Below are 19,352 nucleotides of genomic sequence, written 5' to 3'. Positions count from 1 at the left end.
GAGGGTGAGTAAATGAAAATTTTCTTTTTAATAAATGCACATGTTGAGAGATGCATCAAATAGACAAGCGTTAGCGACAGGCAGAAAGACAGATAAGAGGCAGGCGCTGTGATATTTGTGGGGCCCAGGTGTTTGTGTCTGCATTTTGATATGTGTGCTCATCTCCCAAGGCTCTCCTGTACTGTCTGCGACACTCAATCCATGTGGGACGCAATGCTGTATCAAAGCCCCCACATTGTTTGTTCACCAATATTGTCCATGTCTGTTTTTTTCCATCTCTTTCTCAAACAGTCCTTACATCAGAATTGGCCAACCTCAGTGCGAACTCTCCTCAGCAAGACCCCGAAAGAGTTTTCAATAACTGGTAAACTCATTTTCTTAAACATACAGAGCACATTTTCTCTAAAAATATTTTTCACTTTAGCTATTCTTTAAAAATGATCTTTAGATTTTTATTTACTCACTTCTATGTGGTTTAAAACCCATTAAGAGCAGCATAATGTAAACTTATTATGTTTCACAGAAACATAAAAATGTTTTAGTGTGTTTGCACCAAATTTATGAAACAATCTTTTTGAGAACTTGTATTTTTCTATTTTCTGTATTTTGTTATTATTGCAATTAGTTTTGTTTTTGTCGGAGGGGTGGGTTATAGACAACATATTCAACTATTAAAAATTATTTCAATGCATTGAATGCATGTTAAAACCAACCAAATGGTATACTTTATTGATTCAAATCACATTTGTGTAAATAAAATGACAAAATGACAGTGAAATGATGCATCATCATCATAGTTTAGCTTAACAAATGTGTTTATGTCAAAATTAAACAACACATTATTCTGACTTGTTCTTATTAAATTAATTAATTTAATCAAAATTTTAAATGATGTAAAACTTCATGCTGACAAAGGGGTTGGACAAAAATTATTGTGACAAAGTATGAAGATTTTAGAAAGCAATTACCTAGTATGTTTTGGCTGCATTGTGATTCTTAAATAGTCTTTTAAATATCATTAATTGGTTCTTGCTCTTTCCCAGAGATGGGTTGCTGCAGGAAGGGCATCCGCTGTGTAAAAACTTGCTGGATAAGTTGGCGGTTCATTCCGCTGTGGGACCCCGGATTAATAAAGGGACTAAGCCGACAAGAAAATGAATGAATGAATGATTCTTGCTCTAAATTTACAGATTTTTTGCTACGTAAATTATTGTTACATCGTTAATTACGTCGTTACAATCTTTTAGTGAGTGTCTTCAGTGAAGATAAATTAAACGGCACATTCTAATGTACCAAACTGTTATTATTATATTGATCCCTTAAAACCTTAGATATTTAACTTATGTATTTGTGCAGCCTTGAGCTTGTAAAAGGGGCATGCATAAAACATTATTATGGATTTGAAAATGCTGCTAGAGTGAGTAAATAATGACCACATTTCATTTAGTGGTTACAAATCACATGCTGCCTGTGTAACATTTAGTGGCTCTTTGGAAATCTAAACAAAATATCCTAATTTAATATTTGATAGAAATTAATTGTACCCTGCCACGAGGCCACTTTTGCATGCCATTCACGTCTGTAGTGGCAAACCTCTGTGTATATGTAATGGGTGCATCTCATTTCAGCTTTCACACATGAATTCAGACCTCCGCTGAAATTGGATTAAATGCACAATTTCACCAGATGGACCAGAGCTGCTTACAAAGTGCCAGTCACCTTTTCAGCTGATGTCTCATCTCAGTTGCGAACAGTGGGGTATTTAGAAAAACAGACCATCAATGCCAAGGGCAAAGACAGAAAGTTTTTTGAAAGAGCTCTTGACATGCAGGTGCATCTGTCTAGGTTGTGGGAAATGGACTACTTTAAAATAGGCACACATTCATATCTAATTCTGTTCAGGTAATTATAGGGGAAACATCTGAAATTTCTTGATGGCTCAATTGTTTCTCTAAGATTGCAATTAAATCTTTCAGCCGCTGAGTATTTATTTTTAAATGCATTGATATAGAGGAAACAACTTTATTTTTGGGTGTAGGTTGTTTGAGTTTAATTTTAGGACCAAATCTCAAATGTTCAACTGCATATATATAAAGCTTCTGAATCTTGCTTCTTAAAAGCATAACATCAATCCAGAAAACCAGAGATGACAGCGGTGCAATTGAGCTGAAGCGCTCACCACTGCAATCTTACCTGTCTTTTAAAAAATGTGTGAACCAGAGTATTGTAGGCTGTTCAGGAGATTAAATTGTACCTAGAAATACCTCAGATTGTGTTTTTTTCTTTTCAGACAAAATAGAGAAATGCTTGTTCTGTGCTGGCAGGATAGAGAAATGAACAGGATTTCAAGGAGCACATGGAGATTGGGTTCCAGATCTCATGCATCCACAGCAATCAGCTGGTACTGTAAAGCTGTCACTCTGAAGATGTAACATTTCACACAATCAAGGTATAGAGTGATGACTTTCAACATCAGAACAGACACAAAAGCACATAAGCACAAATACATACACATGCAATTATACTTAAAGCTGCTGTAAGCAATTTCTGTGCCACTGGCGGCACCAAACAAAAGGCAGGAACTCTTTTTTCCTGAAAAATTGATTTCAGGCTCAAGTGGAAACAGTCCATATATGTTTCAGTGGATACGGCTTAAATCACTTTGTATCACTTTTTGAAAATTGTTATGTTGTAATTAATTTGTTTTTCAGAAAACTATTGTTTTGGGGCGTGAAAACAAACTCATATCCTGATAGTTTAATGTACACTTTTGTTTCATTGAATTTTTGATTCTGCAACTGCTTTTTTTTCATTCCTTCAGCAGCCCCTCCTCTTCATAAGCAGGTCATCTTCATCCCTTCATTAGCAGCTCCATTCTTTCATCACCAGCACCTCCACTTTATCCTTTCATCAGCAGCTCCTCCTTTTCGTCAGCAGGTCCTCCTCTTTATCTCTTCATCACAGCCCCTCCTCTTCATCAGCAGCTCCTCCAGTTCATTAGCAGCATCTCCCCTTCATCACCAGCCCCTCTCTTTATCAGCAGCCCCTCCCCTTAATCACAAGCCCCTCCTCTTCATCAGCAGCATCTCCACTTCATCAGCAGCCCCTCCCCTTCATCACCAGCCCCTCGTCTTTATCATCAGCTCCTCCTCTTCATCACTAGCGCCTCTTCTTTATCAGCAGCCCCTCCCCTTCATCACCAGCCCCTCGTCTTTATCATCAGCTCCTCCTCTTCATCACTAGCGCCTCTTCTTTATCAGCAGCCCCTCCCCTTCATCACCAGCCCCTCGTCTTTATCATCAGCTCCTCCTCTTCATCAGCAGCCCCTCCTCTTTATCCTTTCGTCACCAGCCCCTCCTCTTTATCAGCAGCATCTCCTTTTCATCAGCACAATCTCCTCTTCAACATCAGCTTCTCCCCTTTAAGCCTTCGTCAGTAGCCCCTCCTCTTCATCAGCTGCCACTCCTCTTCAAAGCAGCCCCTCCTCTTCATCAGCCTTCAACAGCTGCCCCTCTTTATTAGTTCGTCACCATCCCCTCTTCTTCATCAGCAGCCCCTCCTCTTTCATTAGCAGCATCTCTTAATCAGGAGCCCCTCCCCTTCATCACCAGCCCCTCCTTTTCATCAGCAGCATCTCCTCTTTATCAGCAGCCCCTCCTCTACATCTCTAGCTCCTCCCCTTTAAGTCTTCGTCAGCAGCCGCTCCTCTTTATCTTCTCGTCACCAATCCCTCTTCATCATCAGCAGCCCCTCCCCTTCATCACCAGCCCCTCCCCTTCATCACCAGCCCTTCCTCTTCATAAGCAGCATCTCCTTTTCATCAGCAGTCTCCTCTTCATCATCTGCTCCTCCCCTTTAAACCTTTGTCAGCAGCTCCTCCTCTTCATCAGCAGCCACTCCTCTTCATCAGCAGCTCCTCCTCTTCATCAGCAGCCACTCCTCTTCATCAGCAGCTCCTCCTCTTCATCAGCAGCCGCTCCTCCTCATCAGCAGCTCCTCTTCATCAGCCTTCATCAGCTGCCCCTCCTCTTTATCCTTTAGTGACCATCTACCATCTCCTCCCCTTTATCACCAGCCCCTCGTCTTTATCATCAGCTCCTCTCCTTTAAGCCTTTATCATCAGCACCTCCTCTTTATCAGCACCCCTCCTCTTTTTCCTTTCGTCACCAGCCCCTATTCTTCAACATCAGCTCCTCCCCTTTAAGCCTTCGTCAGCAGCCCCTCCTTTTGATCAGCAGCATCTCCTCTTCATCAGCAGCCCCTCCTCTACATCGCTAGCTCTCCCCTTTAAGTCTTCGTCAGCAGCCGCTCCTCGTTATCTTTTCATCACCAACCCCTCTTCATAAGCAGCATCTCCTATTAATCAGCACAATCTCCTCTTCATCCTCAGCTCTTCCCCTTTAAGCCTTCGTCAGCAGCCCCTTTTCTTCATCAGCAGCCGCTCCTCTTCATCAGCAGCCCCTCCTCTTCAGCAGCCTTCATCAGCTGCCCCTCCTCTTTATCCTTTCGTGACCATCTACTCTTCTTCATCAGCAGCATCTCCTTTTCATCAGCAGCATCTCCTCTTCATCATCAGCTCCTCCCCTTTAAGTCTTCATTACCAACCCTTCTTTTTCATCAGCAGCTCTTCCTCTTCATCAGCACCTGCCCTTCATCAGCAGCCCCTCCCCTTCATCACCAGCCCCTCTCTTCATCAGCAGCCCCTCCCCTTCATCACAAGCCCCGCCTCTTCATCAGCAGCATCTCCTTTTCATCCGCAGCCCCTCTTCATCAAAAGCTCCTCCTTTTCATCACCAGCCCCTCATCTTTATCATCAGCACCTCCTCTTCATCAGCAGCCCTTCCTCTTTATCCTTTTGTCACCAACCCCTCCTCATCATCAGCTCCTCCCGTTTATGCCTTCATCAGCTGCCCCTCCTCTTTATCCTTTAGTGACCATCTACTCTTTTTCATCAGTAGCTCTTCCTCTTCATCAGCAGCACCTGCCCTTCATCACCAGCTCCTCCTCTTCATCAGCAGCGTCTCCTTTTTATCAGCAGCCCCTCATCTTTATCATCAACCTCTCCTCTTCATCAGCAGACCCTCCTCTTTATCAGCAACCTCTCCTTTTCATCTGCAGTCCCTCCCCTTTATCACCATCCCTTCCTCTTCATCAGCTTCTCCTCTCGATCAGCAGCTCCTACCCTTCATCACCATTCTTTCTCTTCATCATCAGCCCCTCCTCTTCATCACCATGCCTTCATCAGCACCTCCTCTTCATCAGCAACATTTCCTATTTATTAGCAGCCCCTCCCCTTTGTCACCATCCCTACCATCCTCTCTTAATCACCAGCCCCTCCTTTTCATCAGCAACATCTCTTCTTCATCAGCAGCCCCTCCTCTACATCCCTAGCTCCTCCCCTTCAAGTCTTCGTCAGCAGCCCCTTGTCTTCATCAACAACCGCTCCTCGTTATCCTTTCATCACCAACCTCTCTTCTTCATCACCAGCCCCTCCTCTTCATCCCCAGCCCCTCCTCTTCATAAGCAGCATCTCCTTTTCATAAGAAGCATCTCCTCTTCATCATCAGCTCCTCCCCTTTAAGCCTTCATCAGCAGCCCCTCCTCTTTATTCTTTCATCACCAACCCCTCTTCGTCATCAGCAGCACCTGCCCTTCATCAGCAGCCCCTCCCCTTCAACAGCAGCTCCTCCCCTTCATCACAAGCCCCTCCTCTTCATCAGCAGCCCCTCATCTTCATCATCAGCTCCTCCCCTTCATCACAAGCCCCTCCTCTTCATCAGCAGCCCCTCATCTTTATCATCAGCTCCTCCCCTTTAAGCCTTTATCATCAGCACCTCCTCTTCATCATCAGCCCCTCCCCTTCATCACCATCCCTTCCTCTACATCACCATCCCTTCCTCTTCATCAGCTCCTCCTCTCCGTCAGCAGCTCCTACCCTTCATCACCATTCTTTCTCTTCATCATCAGCCCCTCCTCTTCATCACCATGCCTTCCTCATCAGCACCTCCTCTTCATCAGTAACCTTTCCTATTTATTAGCAGCCCCTCCCCCTTGTCACCATCCCTACCTTTTCATCACAAGCCCCTTCTCTTCATCAGCTCCTCCTCTTTATCATCAGCTCCTCCCCTTCATCAGCAGCTCCGCCTCTTCATCAGCAACCTTTCCTTTTCATCAGCAGCCCCTCCTCTTCATCACCATCTCTTCCTCTTCATCATCAGCCCCGCCTCTTTGTCAGAAGCCCCTCCCCTTCATCACCAGCCGTCCTTTTTATCGGCTCCTCTTCATCACCAGCCGCTCCTCTTCATCACCAGCCCCTGCCCTTCATCACCATCCTTTCCTCTTCATCACTAGCCCCTCTTCTTCATCAGCAGCTCCTCCTCTTCATCACTAACCGCCTCTTCATCAACAGCTCCTCCCCTTCATCACCATCCCTACCTTTTCATCACCAGCCCCTGCTGTACATCAGCTCCTCCTTTTCATCATCAGCTCCTCCCCTTCATCAGCAGCTCCGCCTCTTCATCAGCAACCTTTCCTTTTCATCAGCAGCCCCTACTCTTCATCACCATCTCTTTCTCTTCATCACCAGCCCCTCCTCTTCGTCAGAAGCCCTTCCCCTTCATCACAAGCCCTTCCTCTTCATCAGAAGCTCCTCCTTTTCATCACCAGCCCCACGTCTTTATCATCAGCTCCTCCCCTTTAAGCCTTTATCATCAGCACAGTCTCCTCTTCATCAGCAGCCCCTCCTCTTTAAGCCTTCGTCAGCAGCCCCTCCTCTTCATCAGCTGCCCCTTCTCTTTATCCTTTCGTGACCATCTACTCCTCTTCATCAGCAGCCCCTCCCCTTCATCACCAGCCCCCCTCTTCATCAGCAGCCCCTCCCTTTCATCACAAGCCCCTCCTCTTCATCAGAAGCTCCTCCTTTTCATCACCAGCCCCACGTCTTTATCATCAGCTCCTCCCCTTTAAGCCTTTATCATCAGCACCTCCTCTTCATCAGCAGCCCCTCCTCTTTCTCATTTGTCACCAACCCCTCTTCATCATCAGCTCCTCCCCATTATGCCTTCATGAGCAGCCCCTCTTCTTTATCCTTTCGTCACCAGCCCCTCCTCTTCATCAGCAGCATCTCCTTTTCATCAGCACAATCTCCTCTTCAACATCAGCTCCTCCCCTTTAAGCCTTTGTCAGCAGCCCCTCCTATTCATCAGCCGCCGCTCCTCTTTAAAGCAGCCCCTCCTCTTCATCAGCCTTCAACAGCTGCCCCACTTTATCCGTTCGTCACCATCCCCTCTTCTTCATCAGCAACATCTCCTCTTTCATTAGCAGCATCTCTTAATCAGCAGCCCCTCCCCTTCATCACCAGCCCCTCCTCTTCATCAGCAGCATCTCCTCTTTATCAGCAGCCCCTCCTCTTCATCATCAGCTCCTCCCCTCTAAGCCCTCATCAGCAGCCCCTCCTCTTTATTCTTTCATCACCAACCCCTCTTCTTCATCAGCAGCTCTTCCTCTTCATCAGCAGCTCCTCCTCTTCATCACCATCCCTTCCTCTTCATCAGCAGCCCCTCCTCTTTATCATTAGCCCCTCCCCTTCATCAGCTCCTCCTCTTCATCAGCAACCTCTCCTCTTCATCAGCAAACTGCTCTTCATCACTAACTGCCTCTTTATCAACAGCCCCTCCCCTTCATCACCATCCCTACCTTTTCATCACCAGCCCCTTCTGTTCATCAGCTCCTCCTCTTCATCATCAGCTCCTTCCCTTCATCGCCATCTCTACCTCTTCTTCACCAGCCCCTCCTCTTCGTCAAAAGCCCCTCCCCTTCATCACCAGCCCTTCCTCTTCATAAGCAGCGTCTCCTTTTCATCAGCACAGTCTCCTCTTCATCATCAGCCCCTCCCCTTTAAGCCTTCGTCAGCAGCTCCTTCTCTTCATCAGCAGCCACTCCTCTTTATCAGCAGCTCCTCCTCTTCATCAGCCTTTTTCAGCTGCCCCCCCTCTTTATCCTTTCGTGACCATCTACTCCTCTTCATCAGCAGCATCTTCTTTTCATTAGCAGCATCTCCTCTTTATCAGCAGCCCCTCCCCTTCATCACAAGCCCCACCTCTTCATCAGCAGCATCTCCTTATCATCAGCAGCCCCTCGTCTTTATCATCAGAAGCTCCTCCTTTTCATCACCAGCCACTCCTCTTCATCAGCAGCTCCTCCTTTTCATCACCAGCCCCTCATCTTTTTCATGAGCTCCTCCCCTTTAAGCCTTTGTCAGCAGCCCCTCCTCTTCATCTGCAGCCACTCCTCTTCATCAGCAGCCCCTTCTCTACATCAGCCTACAACTATTGCCCCTCTTTATCCTTTCACCACCGTCCTCTCTTCATCATCATCAGCATCTCTTAATCAGCAGCCCCTCCCCTTCATCACCAACCTCTCCTCTTCATTAGCAGCCCCTCCTCTTTATAAGCAGCGTCTCCTATTCATCAGCACAATCCCCTCTTCATCATCAGCTCCTCCCCTTTAAGCCTTCGTCAGCAGCCCCTCGTCTTCATCAGCAGCCGCTTCTCTTCATCAGTAGCTCCTATCCTTCATCACCATTCTTTCTCTTTATCATCAGCCCCTCCTCTTCATCACCATGTCTTCCTCATCAGCACCTCCTCTTCATCAGCAGCCTTTCCTATTTATTAGCAGCCCCCCCCCCTTTGTCACCCTCCCTACCTTTTCATTACCAGCCCCTTCTCTTCATCAGTACCCCTCCCCTTCATCACCAGCCGTCCTCTTTATTGGCTCCTCTTCATCACCAGCCCCTCCTCTTCATCAACAGCCCCTCCCCTTCATAACCATCCCTACCTTTTCATCACCAGCCATTGCTGTTCATCAGCTCCTCCCCTTAATCAGCAGCTCCGCCTCTTCATCAGCAACCTTTCCTTTTCATCATGAGCCCCTCCCCTTCATTACCATCTCTTCCTCTTCATCACCTGCCCCTCATCTTCATCAGAAGCCCTTCACCTTCATCACCAGCCATCCTCTTCATCAGCAACACATCCTTTTCATCACCAGATCCTTCTGTTCATCAGCTCCTCCTCATCATCATCAGCTTCTCACCTTCATCAGCAGCTCCGCCTCTTCATCAACAACCTTTCATTTTCATCAGCAGCCCCCCCCTTCATCACCATCTCCTCCTCTTTGTCAGAAGCCCTTCCCCTTCATCACCAGCCGTCCTCTTCATCAGCAGCACATCCCCTTCATCACCAGCCCCTCCCCTTCATAAGCAGCATCTCCTTTTCATCAGCACAGTCTCTTCTTCATCATCAGCTCCTCCCCTTTAAGCCCTCATCAGCAGCCCCTTCTCTTTATTCTTTCATCACCAACCCCTCTTCTTCATCAGCAGCTCTTCATCAGCAGCACCTGCCCTTCATCAGCAACCCGTCCCCTTCATCACCATCCCTTCCTCTTCACCACCAGCCCCTCCATTTCATCAGCCCGTCCTCTTCATCAGCAGCCCTTCCACTTCATCACCATCCCTTCCTCTTTATCATTAGCCCCTCCCCTTCATCAGCTCCTCCTCTTCATCAGCAACCTCTCCTCTTCATCAGCAAACTGCTCTTCATCACTAACTGCTTCATCAACAGCCCCTCCCCTTCATCACCAGCCCCTTCTGTTCTTCAGCTCCTCCTCTTCATCATCAGCTCCTCCCCTTCATCAGCAGCTCCGCCTCTTCATCAGCAACCTTTCATTTTCATCAGCAGCCCCCCCCCTTCATCACCATCTCCTCCTCTTCGTCAGAAGCCCTTCCCCTTCATCACCAGCCGTCTTCTTCATCAGCAGCCCCTCCCCTTCATCACCCCTTCCTCTTCATCAGCAGCATCTCCTTTTCATCAGCACAGTCTCCTCTTCATCATTAGCTCCTCCCCTTTAAGCCTTCGTCAGCAGCCCCTCTTCATCAGCAGCCGCTCCTTTTCAAAGCAGCCCCTCCTCTTCATCAGCCTTCAAAAGCTGCTCCTCTTTATCCTTTCATCACCCTCCCCTCTTCTTCATCAGCAGCCCCTCCTCTTCATCACCATCTCTTCCTCTTCATCACCAGCCCCCCCTCTTCGTCAGAAGCCCTCCCCTTCATCACCAGCCGTCCTCTTTATCGGCTCCTCCTTATCACCAGCCCCTCCTCTTCATCACCAGCCCCTCCCCTTCATCACGATCCCTTCCTCTTCATAACCAGCCCTTCTTCATCAACAGCTCCTCCCCTTCATAACCATCCCTACCTTTTCATCACCAACCCCTGCTGTACATCAGCTCCTCCTTTTAATCATCAGCTCCTCCCCTTCATCAGCAGCCCCTCCTCTCCATCACCATCTCTTTCTCTTCATCACCAGCCCCTCCTTTTCGTCAGAAGCCCTTCCCCTTCATCGCCAGCCGTCCTCTTCATCAGCAGCACATCCTCTTCATAAGCAGCATCTCCTTTTCTTCAGCACAGTCTCCTCTTCATCATCTGCTCCTCCCCTTTAAGCCTTTATCATCAGCCCCTCCTCTTCATCAGCAGCCCCTCCCCTTCTCATTTGTCACCAACCCCTCTTCATCATCAGCTCCTCCCCATTATGCCTTCATGAGCAGCCCCTCTTCTTTATCCTTTCGTCACCAGCCCCTCCTCTTCATCAGCAGCATCTCCTTTTCATCAGCACAGTCTCCTCTTCATCATTAGCTCCTCCCCTTTAAGCCTTCGTCAGCAGCCCCTCCTCTTCATCAGCCGCCGCTCCTGTTTAAAGCAGCCCTACCTCTTCATCAGCCTTCAACAGCTGCCCCGCTTTATCCAATCGTCACCATCCCCTCTTCTTCATCAGCAGCCCCTCCTCTTTCATTAGCAGCATCTCTTAATCAGGAGCCCCTCCCCTTCATCACCAGCCCCTCCTTTTCATCAGCAGCATCTCCTCTTCATCAGCAGCCCCTCCTCTACATCTCTAGCTCCTCCCCTTTAAGTCTTCGTCAGCAGCCGCTCCTCTTTATCTTCTCGTCACCAAGCCCTCTTCATCATCAGCAGCCCCTCCCCTTCATCAGCTCCTCCTCTTCATCAGCAGCTCCTCCTCTTCATCACCATTCCTTCCTCTTCATCAGTAGCCCCTCCTCTTCATCAGCAGCCCCTCCTCTTTATCAACAACCCCTCCTCTTCATCAGCAGCCCCTCCTCTTTATCAGCTCCTCCTCTTCATCAGCAACCTCTCCTCTTCATCAGCAAACTGCTCTTCATCACTAACTGCCTCTTCATCATCAGCTCCTCCCCTTCATCAGCAGCCCCTTCCCTTTATCGCCATCTCTTCCTCTTCATCACCAGCCCCTCCTCTTCGTCAAAAGCCCCTCCCCTTTACCAGCCGTCCTCTTCATCAGCAGCACATCCTCTTCATCACCAGCCCCTCCCCTTCATCACCAGCCCTTCCTCTTCATAAGTAGCATCTCCTTTTCATCAGCACAGTCTCCTCTTCATCATCAGCCCCTCCCCTTTAAGCCTTCGTCAGCAGGTCCTCCTCTTCATCAGCAGCCACTCCTCTTCATCAGCAGCATCTCCTCTTCATCAGCTGCCCCTCCTCTTTATCCTTTCGTGACCATCTACTCCTCTTCATCAGCAGCTCCTCCCCTTTAAGTCTTTGTCAGCAACCCGTCTTCATCAGCAGCATCTAAACCTTATCAGCAGCCCCTCCCCTTCATCACAAGCCCCCCCTCTTCATCAGCAGCATCTCCTTTTCATCACCAGCCCCTCTTCTTTTTCATCAGCTCCTCCCCTTTAAGCCTTTGTCAGCAGCCCCTCTTCATCTGCAGCCGCTCCTCTTCATCACCATCCCCTCTTCATCATCATCAGCATCTCTTAATCAGCAGCCCCTCCCCTTCATCACCAACCCCTCCTCTTCATTAGCATTCCCTCCTCTTTATAAGCAGCGTCTCCTATTCATCAGCACAATCGCCTCTTCATCATCAGCTTCTCCCCTTTAAGCCTTCGTCAGCAGCCCCTCGTCTTCATCAGCAGCTCCTATCCTTTATCACCATTCTTTCTCTTCATCATCAGCCCCTCTTCTCCATCAGTAGCTCCTATCTTTCATCACCATTCTCTCTCTTCATCATCAGCCCTTCCTCTTCATCACCATGTCTTGCTCATCAGCCCTCACCATCCCTACCTTTTCATTACCAGCCCCTTCTCTTCATCAGTGCCCCTCCCCTTCATCACCAGCCGTCCTCTTTATTGGCTCCTCTTCATCACCAGCCCCTCCTCTTCATCAACAGCCCCTCCCCTTCATAACCATCCCTACCTTTTTATCACCAGCCATTGCTGTTCATCAGCTCCTCCTCTTCATCATCAGCTCCTCCCCTTAATCAGCAGCTCCACCTCTTCATCAGCAACCTTTTCATCAGGACCCCCTCCCCTTCATTACCATCTCTTCCTCTTCATCACCAGCCCCTCCTCTTCATCAGCAGCATCTCCTTTTCATCAGCACAATCTCCTCTTCATCAGCAGCTCCTCCTCTTCATCAGCAGCCCCTCCTCTTTATCAGCAGCCTCTCCTTTTCCTCTGCAGTCCCTCCCCTTCATCACCATCCCTTCCTCTTCATAAGCTCCTCTTAATCATCAGCCCCTCCTCTTCATCACCATCCCTTCTTCATGACCGCCTCCTCTTCATCAACAACCTTTCCTATTTATCAGCAGCCCCTCCTCTTCGTCACCATCCCTTCCTCTTCATCACCAGGACCTCCTCTTCATCAGCAACCTTTCCTTTTTATCAGCAGCCCCTCCCCTTCATCACCATCCCTTCCTCTTCATCACCAGCCCCTCCATTTCAGCAGCTCCCCCTCTTCAATAGCAGCCCTTCCTCTTTATCATTAGCCCCTCCTCTTCATCAGCTCCTCCTCTTCATCAGCAAACTCCTCTTCATCATTAACCGCCTCTTCATCACCATCCCTACCTTTTCATCACCAGCCCTTCGTCTTTATCATCAGCACCTCCTCTTCATCAGCAGCCCCTCTTCTTTATCCTTTCGTCACCAACCCCTCTTCTTCATCAGCAGCTTTCTTTTCATCAGCAGCACCTGCCCTTCATCAGCAGCCCCTCCTCTTTATCAGCAACCTTTCCTTTTCCTCTGCAGTCCCTCCCCTTCATCACCATCCCTACCTCTTCATAAGCTCCTCCTCTTCATCAGCAGCTCCTACCCTTCATCACCATTCTTTCTCTTCTTCATCAGCGCCTCCTCTTCATCAACAACCTTTCCTATTTATCAGCAGCCCCTCCTCTTCGTCACCATCCCTTCCTCTTCATCACCAGGGCATCCTGTTCATCAGCAACCTTTTCTTTTTATCTGCAGCCCCTCCCCTTCATCACCATCCCTTCCTCTTAATCACCAGCCCCTCCATTTCAGCAGCTCCTCCTCTTCAATAGCAGCCCTTCCTCTTTATCATTAGCCCCTCCTCTTCATCAGCTCCTCCTCTTCATTAGCAACCTCTCCTCTTCATCAGCAAACTCCTCTTCATCACTAACCGCCTCTTCATCAACAGCCCTTCCCCTTCATCACCATCCCTACCTTTTCATCACCAGATCTTTTTGTTCATCAGCTCCTCCTCTTCATCATCAGCTCCTCACCTTCATCAGCAGCTCCGCCTCTTCATCAGCAACCTTTAATTTTCATCAGCAGCCCCTCCCCTTCATCACCATCTCCTCCTCTTTGTCAGAAGCCCTTCCCCTTCATCACCAGCCCCTCCCCTTCATAAGCAGCATCTCCTTTTCATCAGCAGTCTCCTCTTCATCATCAGCTCCTCCCCTTTAAGCCCTCATCAGCAGCCCCTCCTCTTTATTCTTTCATCACCAACCCCTCTTCTTCATCAGCAGCACCTGCCCTTCATCAGCAGCCCTCCTCTTCATCACCATCCCTTCCTCTTCACCATCAGCCCCTCCATTTCATCAGCTCCTCCTCTTTATCAGCAGCTCCTCCTCTTCATCACCATCCCTTCCTCTTCATCAGCAGCCCCTCCATTTCATCACCATCCCTTACTCTTTATCATTAGCCCCTCCCCTTCATCAGCTCCTCCTCTTCATCAGCAACCTCTCCTCTTCATCAGCAAACTGCTCTTCATCACTAACTGCCTCTTCATCAACAGCCCCTCCCCTTCGTCAGAAGCCCTTCCCCTTCATTACCAGCCATCTTCATCAGCAGCCCCTCCTCTTCATCACCATCCCTACCTTTTTTATCACCAGCCCCTTCTGTTCATCAGCTCCTCCTTTTCATCAGCAGCCCCTCCCCTTCATCGCCATCTCTTCCTCCTCATCACCAGCCCCTCCTCTTCGTCAGAAGCCCTTCCCCTTCATCACCAGCCATCTTCATCAGCAGCCCCTCCTCTTCATCACTAGCCCTTCGTCTTCATCAGCAGCATCTCCTTTTCAGCAGCACAGTCTCCTCTTCATCATCAGCTCCTCCCCTTTAAGCCTTCGTTAGCAGCCCCTCCTCTTCATCAGCAGCTGCTCCTCTTCAAAGCAGCCCCTCCTCTTCATCAGCCTTCAACAGCTGCCCCTCTTTATCCTTTCATCACCATCCCCTCTTCTTCATCAGCAGCCCCTCCTCTTCATCACCATCTCTTCCTCTTCATCACCAGCCCCCCCTCTTCGTCAGAAGCCCTCCCCTTCATCACCAGCCGTCCTCTTTATCGGCTCCTCTTCATCACCAGCCCCTCCTCTTCATCACCAGCCCCTCCCCTTCATCACCAGCCCCTCTTCTTCATCAGCAGCTCCTCCTCTTCATCAGCAACCTCTCCTCTTCATCACTAACCGCCTCTTCATCAACAGCTCCTTCATTTCATAACCATCCCTACTTTTTCATCACCAGCCCCTGCTGTACATCAGCTCCTCCTTTTCATCATCAGCTCCTCCCCTTCATCACCATCTCTTTCTCTTCATCACCAGCCTCTCCTCTTCGTCAGAAGCCCTTCCCCTTCATCACCAGCCGTCCTCTTCATCACTAGCCCTTCCTCTTCATAAGCAGCATCTCCTTTTCATCAGCACAGTCTCCTCTTCATCATCAGCTCCTCCCCTTCATCACCAGCCGTCCTCTTCATCAGCAGCACATCCCCTTCATCACCAGCCCCTCCCCTTCATAAGCAGCATCTCCTTTTCATCAGCACAGTCTCCTCTTCATCATCAGCTCCTCACCTTTAAGCCTTCATCAGCAGCCCCTCCTCTTCATCAGCAGCTGCTCTTTTTCAACACCAGCTCCTCCTCTTCATTAGCCTTCATTAGCTGCCCCTCCTCTTTATCCTTTCGTGACCATCTACTCTTCTTCATCAGCAGACCCTCCTCTTCATCACCAGCCCCTCCTTTTCATCAGCAGCATCTTATCTAGATCAGCAGCCCCTCCTCTACATGCCTAGCTTCTCCCCTTTAAGTCTTCGTCAGCAGCCCCTTGTTTTCATCACCAACCCCTCCTCTTCATTAGCAGCCCCTCCTCTTTATCCTCTCGTCACCAACCCCTCTTCTTCATTGGCAGCACCTGCCCTTCATCAGCAGCCCCTCCCCTTCGTCAGCAGCCCCTCCCCTTCATCACCAGCCCCTCCTCTTCATCAGCAGCCCCTCCTCTTAATCAGCAACCTCTCCTCTTCATCAGCAGACCCTCCTCTTCATCACCAGCTCCTCAATTTCATTAGCTCCTCCTCTTCATCAGCAGCTCCTCCCCTTCATCACCATCTCTTCCTCTTCATTAGCAGCCCCTTCTCTTTATCAACAGCCCCTCCTCTTCATCATCTCTTCCTCTTAATCAGCAACCTGTCCTCTTAATCAGCTCCTCCTCTTCATCATCAGCTCCTCCCCTTCATCAGCAGGTCTGCCTCTTCATCAGCAACCTTTCCTTTCCATCAGCAGGTCTGCCTCTTCATCAGCATCTCTTCCTCTTCATCACCAGCCCCTTCCTCTTCGTCAGAAGCCCATCCCCTTCATCACTAGCCGTCCTCTTCATCAGCAGCACATCCTCTTCATCACCAGCCCCTCCTCTTCATCACCAGACCATCTTTATCACCAGCCCTTCCTCTTCATCATCAGCTCCTCCCCTTTAGTCTTTCGTCAGCAGCCCCTCCTCTTCATCAGCAGCCGCTCCTTTTCATCAGCAGCTCCTCCTCTTCATCAGCCTTCATTAGCTGCCCCTCCTCTTTATCCTTTCGTGACCATCTACTCTTCTTCATCAGCAGCCCCTCTCCTTCATCACCAGTCCCCCTCTTCATCAGCAGACCCTCCTCTTCATCACCAGCCCCTCCTTTTCATCAGCAACATCTCCTCTTCATCAGCAGCCCCTTGTCTTCATCACCAACCCCTCTTCTTCATCATTAGCACCTGCCCTTCATCACCAGCCCCTCCCCTTCATCACCAGCCCCTCCTCTTCATCAGCAGTGTCTCCTTTTAATCAGCACAGTCTCCTCTTCATCGTCAGCTCCTCCCCTTTAAGCCTTCGTCAGCAGCCCCTCCTCTTCATCAGTAGCCGCTTCTCTTCATCAGCAGCCCCTCCTCTTCATCAGCCTTCATCAGCTGCCCCTCCTCTTTATCCTTTCGTGACCATCTACTCTTCTTCATCAGCAACTCCTTCCCTTTAAGCCTTCATCAGCAGCTTCACCTCTTTATTCTTTCATTACCAACCCCTCTTCTTCATCAGCAGCTCTTCCTCTTCATCACCAGCCCCTCCTCTTCAACAGCAGCCCCTCCTCTTCAACAGCAACCTCTCCTCTTTATCACCAGCTCCTCTCTTTCATTACCAGCCCCTCCCCTTCATCCCCTTCCCTACCTTTTCATCACCAGCCCCTTCCCTTTATCAGCTCCTCCTCTTTATCACCAGCCCCTCCTCTTTATTAGCTCCCCTTTATCACCAGCTCTTCTTCTTCATGAGCTCCTCTTCATCAGCATTCCCTCCCCTTCATCACCTTCTCTTCCTCTTCTTCACCTGCCCCTCCTCTTTATCAGAAGCCCCTCCCCTTCATCACCAGCCCCTCCTCTTCATCGGCTGCTCTTCATCAGCAGCCCCTCCTCTTCGTCAGAAGCCCCTCCTCTGCATTACCAGCCCCTCCTCTTCATCACCAGCCCCTCTTCATCTGCTCCTTTTCATCATCAGCTCCTCGTCTTGATCACCAGCCCCTCCTCTTCATCACCAGCCACTCAACTTTATCACCATACCTTCCTCTTCATCACCAGCTCCTATTTTTATCTGCTCCTCCTCTTCATCATCAGCCCCCCCTTTTATCACCAGCCCCGCCTCTTCATCAACAGCCCCTCCCCTACATCACCATCCCTACCTTTTCATCACCAGCCCTTTCTCTTCATTAGCTCCTCCTCCTTATTATCAGCCCCTCCTCTTCATCAGCAGCCCCTCCTCTTCACCAGCAACCTCTCCTCTTTATCACCAGTTCCTCTCTTTCATTACCAGCCCCGCCCCTTCATCAACAGCCCCTCCCCTTCATCACCTTCCCTACCTTTTCACCACCAGCCCCTTCTCTTTATCAGCTCCTCCTCTTCATCATCAGCACCTCCTCTTCTTCACCAGCCTCTCTTTATCAACAGCCCCTCCCCTACATCACCATCCCTACCTTTTCATCACTAGCCCTTTCTCCTCATCAGCTCCTCCTCCTTATTATCAGCCCCTCCCCTTCATCACCATTCCTTCCTCTTCATCACAAGCCCCTCCTTTTTATCAGCCCCTCCTCTTCATCAGCAACCTCTGCTCTTCATCAACAGCCCTTCCCTTTCATCACCAGCCCCTCCTGTTCATCAGCAGCCCCTCCTCTTCACCAGCAACCTCTCCTCTCTATCACCAGGTCCTCTGTTTCATCACCAGCCCCGCCCCTTCATCAACAGCCCCTCCCCTTCATCACTTTCCCTACCTTTTTATCACCAGCCCCTTCTCTTCATCATCTCCTCTTCATCATCAGCACCTCTTCATCAGCAACTTTTCCTTTTCATCAGCAGCCCCTCCCCTTCATCACCATCCCTTTCTCTTCATCAACAGCCCCTCCCTTTCATCACCAGCCCCGCCTCTTCATCAACAGCCCTTCCTCTTCATCACCAGACCCTCCGCTTCATCACCATACCTTCCTCTTCATCCCCAGCCCCTCCTTTTCATCTGCTCCTCCTCTTCAACATCAACCCCTCTTCATCATTAGCCCCTCCTCTTCATTACCAGCCCCTCCCCTTCATCACCATACCCTACTCTTCATCACCAGCCCTTCCTCTTTATCTTCTCCTTCTCTCCCTCCTCTTCATCAGCAAGCTCTCTTCTTCATCAATAGCCCCCCCTTTCATCAACAGCCCCGCCTCTTCATCAACAGCCCTTCCCCTTCATCACCATCCCTACCTTTTCATCACCAGCCCCTTCTCATCATCAGCTCCTCCCCTTCATCAGCAGCTACTCCTCTTCATTATCAGCACCTCCTCTTCATCAGCAACCTCTTCTCTTTATTGGAAGCTCCTTCACTTTGTCACCATTCATTCCTTTTGATCACCAGCCCCTCCTGTTTATTAGCTCCCCTTCATCACCAGCTCATCCTCTTCATGAGCTCCTCCTCATCAGCAACCTTTCCTTTTCATCAGCAGCCCCTCCCCTTCATTTCCATCTCTTCCTCTTCATCAGAAGCCCCTCCCCTTCATCACCAGCCCTTCTTCAACAGCAGCCCCTCTTCTTTATCAGCAACCTCTCCTCTTCATCGCCATCCCTTCCTCTTTATCAGCTTCTCCTCTTCATCACCATTTTTTTCTTCATCATCAGCCCCTCTTTATCAGCAGCCCCTCCTCTTCATCAGCAACCTCTCCCCTTCATCACCAGCCCCTCCTCTTCATAAACTCCTTTTCATCAGCAGCTCCTCCCCTTTATCAACAGCCCATCCTCTTCATCACCAGCCCCTCCAATTCCATCACCATCCCTTCCTCTTCATCAGCTCCTCCTCTTCATCATCAGCCCCTCCCCTTTATCACTTTCATATCTCTTCAACACCAGCCCCTCCTCTTTATTAGCTCCCCTTCATCACTAGCTTCTCCTCTTCATCAGCTCCTCCCCTTCATCACCAGCTCCTCCTCTTCATCATCAACCTTTCCTTTTTATCAGCAGCCCCTCCCCTTCATAACCATCCCTTCCTCCTTATCACCAGCCTCTTCTCTTCATCAGCAGCACCTCCTCTTTATCACCAGCCCCTCCTCTTCACGAGCAGCCCCTCCCCTTCATCACCATCCCTTCCTCTTCATCACCAACCCCTCCTCTTGATCAATTCTTCATCTTCATCATCAGCTCCTCCTTTTCATCGCCATCCCTTCCTCTTCATCACCAGCCCCTCTTCATCAGAAGCCCCTTCCCTTCAATACCAGTGCCTCTTCAACAGCAGC

At 49.4% G+C, this 19,352-nt stretch overlaps 1 protein-coding gene across 1 annotated transcript in view; it reads left to right on the top strand.

Moving 5' to 3' along the window:
* ptn (pleiotrophin) overlaps positions 1-19,352 on the top strand; it is a 120,794-nt gene that overhangs the window by 8,609 nt on the left and 92,833 nt on the right. The gene's annotated exons all lie outside the window — the stretch shown is intronic.

Source organism: Danio rerio, chromosome 4, assembly GCF_052040795.2.
Source record: "Danio rerio strain M-AB ecotype USA chromosome 4, GRCz13ab, whole genome shotgun sequence".
Lineage (NCBI taxonomy): Eukaryota > Metazoa > Chordata > Actinopteri > Cypriniformes > Danionidae > Danio > Danio rerio.
This window is presented reverse-complemented; position numbering and strand designations above follow the sequence as displayed.